Source organism: Suricata suricatta, chromosome 2 (genome assembly GCF_006229205.1).
Source record: "Suricata suricatta isolate VVHF042 chromosome 2, meerkat_22Aug2017_6uvM2_HiC, whole genome shotgun sequence".
In the NCBI taxonomy this organism is placed as follows: Eukaryota; Metazoa; Chordata; class Mammalia; order Carnivora; family Herpestidae; genus Suricata; species Suricata suricatta.
Window position 1 is genome coordinate 169,567,999 of NC_043701.1, and position 4,670 is coordinate 169,572,668.

Consider the following 4,670-nt stretch of genomic DNA (forward strand, 5'->3'; position numbering starts at 1 on the left):
CCTAATGGAAAACAGCCCTGTATCATTGTTAAGTCTGTATATAATTATAGAAAGACACAGTCTTTGCAGGACATCTTTGAGAGTTCGACTTTTATAGCAGGTTGAGCCTTTATCTACACAATAAATTGTTGCAGTTATGGTTACCTAGGGCTTGTCCATCAACAGTGTGGTGTGTTCTGCAGAGCATCTATACTGATACTTCTAATTCCAAAGATGACTTTATTTAACTGCATCAGTGGGGATTGTTAACCCAATACCAACATTTCTAAAATAATCGTTAAAAAAAGAGTAAATGCAAACTGAGGTTGTAACTTTTTCAGGCGCAAAAACTCTGGTTTTGATGTGCCAATGTCATTAAATCATCACTGCAAGGTAAATATCAAACCACATATACTTATACAGTCACATAAATGTCTATCAAAAACCTAAGGCGCCTGGGTGGCTCAGTCTATTAAGTGTCCAACTTCGACTCAGGTCACGATCTCACAGTTCGTGGGTTCAAGCCCCGCGTCGGGCTCCCTGCTCTTGGCACAGAGCCCACTTTGGATCCTCTGTCGTTTCCCCCACCCTGCTCCTCACCCACTTGTGCTTTCTCTCTCTCTCTCTTTCAAAAATAAATCAATATTTAAAAAAAATTTTTTTTAACTATATGAATTTCTTGTCCCAGACCAGGCATCAATCTATATCCAGAGACCCCTAGTGTTAGTGAAAAACGGTATTTATAGACCACAGTCTAGAAAAATGGAGTTCTCTTGGTGGTTGGATTTGTCGTTGTTTCTAGGTGTTTAAGTGGAAAGTATTGGAAAATATTTTTTTGAGGGAAACTACATCATTAACTTATACTGAATATCTAATTTTAACTTACTTGATTTTATATATTTATTTCTTTGATGGTGGAAATCTTGGTTCCTAAGAACACAGACCTAAGTACTCATTTGAGATATTGGGAATAATTTCCAAATAATAATATCTATATTAATACTAACAATATGACTTTCAAAGTACAAAATGACAGTGGAGCATCTGTCCTATCATAGAGCAAAGCTATCAAAGACTTCTGAAATTAAGTCCAAAGGACACAGCACTGACTTGAAATGGCTCCCCAATGGCCAAAGGTGAAGAAATTTCAGCATAAAAAGTAATAATAACTATATTGAATCAAAACACATCATATATTTCCAAATCCATGAACACATAATGATGCTTTTAAAGTAATTCTTGGGTGCCTGGCTGGCTCAGTCAGAAGAGTATGCAACTCTTGATCTCAGGGTTGTGAGTTCAAGCCCCACCTTGGGTGTGGAGCCTACTTTTAAAAAAATTAAAAAACTATCATAGATAATTTTTAGAAGAGGCTAGGGCACTAATTCCCTTGTCAAAAGCTGCAAAATTAAGGAACAATCAAGTATTTTCTGGCCTTTCTACCAGGAACTTTATTCGAGAATAACAATGTAACTGATACAGAAAAGTTGTCTTTTATAGACTTTTCAGCTAATCCATGCAAAACAACGACAGGATTAGGGGCGCCTGGGTGGCTCAGTCGGTTGAGCGACCGATTTCAGCTTAAGTCATGATCTCACCATTCCCAAGTTTGAGCCCCAGGTCAGGCTCTGTGCTGACAGCCTATTTCTGGGGGGGACTGCTTCAGATTGTGTCCCCCTCTCTCACTCTTCCCCTTCCCACCTGTGCTATCTCTCTCTCTCCAAAATAAGCATTAGAAAAAATAAAGCCACCTTGGTGGCTCAGTCGGTTAAGTGTCTGACTTCAGCTCAGGTCATGATCTTGCACTTCATGGGTTCAAACCCTGTGTTGGGCTCTGTGCTGACAGCTCAGAGCTGGAGCCTGCTTTCAATTCTGTGTCTCCCTCTCTCTGCCCCACCCCTGTTCATATTCTGTCTCTCTCTCAAAAATAAATAAAGATTAAATAAAATTTTTAACAAACACACAAACATGAAAAACTAGATATCTGAACACGGGATACCTACAGGTATATTAACAAATTATCATTATTTGTTTTTTAAGTAGGCTTCACACCCAGCATGGGGCCCAATGCAGGGCTTGAACTCATGACACTGACATCAAGACCTGAGGTGAGATCAAGATTGGACACTTAACCAGCTGAGCCACTCAGGGACCCCAATTATTGTTATTTTTAAGTTTGGTAATAATATCATTGTTATGTTATAACAATATAAAGAATCCTTTTACATTTAATATATATATACTGGAAATGTATGATGGATATGATGCTTAAGATTTGATTTAAAATAATGTGGTGTAGGGGCACCTAAGTGGCTCACTTGGTTGAGTGACAGACTCTTGATTTCCACTCAGGTAGTGATCCCAGGGTCGTGGGTTGAGCCCCGCATCAGGCTTTGCAGTGAGCATGGGAGCCTGTTTGAGAGTCTCTCTCACTCCCTCTGCCCCTTCCCCACTCATGCTCTCCTCTATATCTCAAATTTTAAAAATTTAAAATAATTTTTTGATAAAATAATGTGGTGTATATGTCATGGATGTGAAGGGGAAGCAGGATGATATAAATGAAGCAGGAAGGGCCACATGTTGTAAATGTGGAAGTGGGGTGATGGCTGTGGAGGGATTAGTCGCTGCGTTTATGGGTTTCTTTTTCGTTTCCATAATAAATTTAAAAAACAAATCCAAAACCTTGGCCAACCAACATTTGCAAAATAGCCTCCCTAGTGATCAAACAAATGCAAATTAAAAATGATAAGATACAATTTTCAATTTATCAAACTGGCAAAAGTAAAAAGAATGTTAATACTCAGTGCTGGTGAGGATGTGGCAAACAGGTATTTTTCTGCATTCCTGGTTTACTTGATATGACCTTAGTATTACCTTACTAGAAAGCATCTTGGCAATATGAATAAAAATCTCTAAATATGTGGGTGCCCTTTGCCCTAGGAATTCTACCTCTACTAATTCATCCAAAGGAAATGATCAAACAAGGGTACAAGATATCTGGTCAGAAATGTTTATTACAAGGCATTATAATAGTGAAATTTTTGGAATTAACCTAAATATACACCAATAAGGACACAGTTTTAAGAATAAGGAAGAGTCACTTCATGGATACATACAGAGCCATTAAGAACTATAATGCACTCTGGTCCTCCTCACTCAACAGACAGACACATCTTCTGGGACAGTGCCAGCAGTGTCCCCAAGACACCATGGTGAAGGTCACAGTAAATGGATTTGCCATACTAGACACTTTTAACTCTGGAAAAGTGGGTATTGTTGCCATGGGTGACCACTTCATTGACCTCAACTACATGGTCTGCATGTTTTGGTATGATTCCACCCATGGCAAATTCCATGGCACAGTCAAGGCTATGAACAGGAAACATGTCATCAATAGAAAGCCCATCTCCATCTTCCAAGAGCAATATTCCACCAACATCAAACGAGCTAAAGCTAGTGCTAAGTATGTTGTGGAGTCCATTGGGGTATCCACCACCATGGAGAAGGCTGGGCTCACTTGAGTGGTGGGATTAAGAGGGTCATCCTCTCTGCATCTTCTGCTGATGTTTGTGATGGGTGTGAACCATAAGAAGTACAGCAACTCTCTCAAGATTGTTAGCAATGCCCTCTGCACCACCAACTGCTTGGCCCCTCTGGCCAAGGTCATCTATGACAACTTCAGCATTGTGGGGGGATTCATGACTACAATCCATGTCATCACTGACACCCAGAAGACCATGGATGGCCCCTCTGGGAAGCTGTGGCATAATGGCCAAGGGGATGCCCAGAACATCATCCTTGCCTATACTGGCACTGCCAAGGCTGTAAGCAAGGTCATCCCTGAGCTGAATGGGAAGTTCACTGGCATGGCCTTCTGTGTCCCGACCCACAATATGTCAGTCATGGATCGGACCTGTTGCCTGGAGAAAGCTGACAAACATCATGATATCAAAAAGGTGGTGAAGCAGGCATCAGAGGGTCCCCTCAAGGGTATCCTGGGCTAAACTGAGGACCAGGTCATCTGCTACAGCTTTAACAGAGACACCCACTCCTCCACCTGTGATGTTGGGGCTGGCATTGCTCTCAATGACCACTTTGTCAGGCTCATTTCCTGGTATGACAATGAATTTGGCCACAGCAACCTTATGGTCCCCATAGCCTCCAAGGAGTAGGAGCCCCTTGGCCCACCAGCCCCAGTGAGAGCAAGAGGAAGAGGGAGGCCCCCAGCTGCTGGGGAGTCCTTGCTCCAACTCATCCCCCAACACACTAAGAATCTCCCAACCTCTACAGTTCCTATCCTAGACCCTTAGAAGAAGGGGAGGGACCTGGGGAAACCTACCTTGTCATGTATAATCAGTAAAGTATACTATACCCAGCCCCCCAAAAAACTATAACATAGATGTATATTTATTAGCATGGAAAGATGTGTCATAGCTATATCAAGGAGGGGGGAAATCAAGCTCCCAAGGCTATATATAGTAAGATACTTTTTTGCTTTTCAAAAAGTGGAAGAGAAAATGGTTAACAATGATTATCTCTTGGTGTAGAAGCATGGGTTATTTTTATTGCTTTTCTTTTGCTTGTTTTTTCATTTTTCTAGATGGAATTTTGAGTACTTTTAGAATTCTAAAGAGTGAATTCTTGTGTAATCAAAATAGCCTTTGCCTAATGAGAGGATGTGACATGTGGGA

The 4,670-nt window shown here is 41.0% G+C and overlaps 1 pseudogene; it reads left to right on the forward strand.

Moving 5' to 3' along the window:
• Nucleotides 1-3,236: 3,236 nt before the first annotated feature.
• Nucleotides 3,237-4,151, forward strand: LOC115273682 (annotated as a pseudogene).
• Nucleotides 4,152-4,670: the final 519 nt, after the last annotated feature.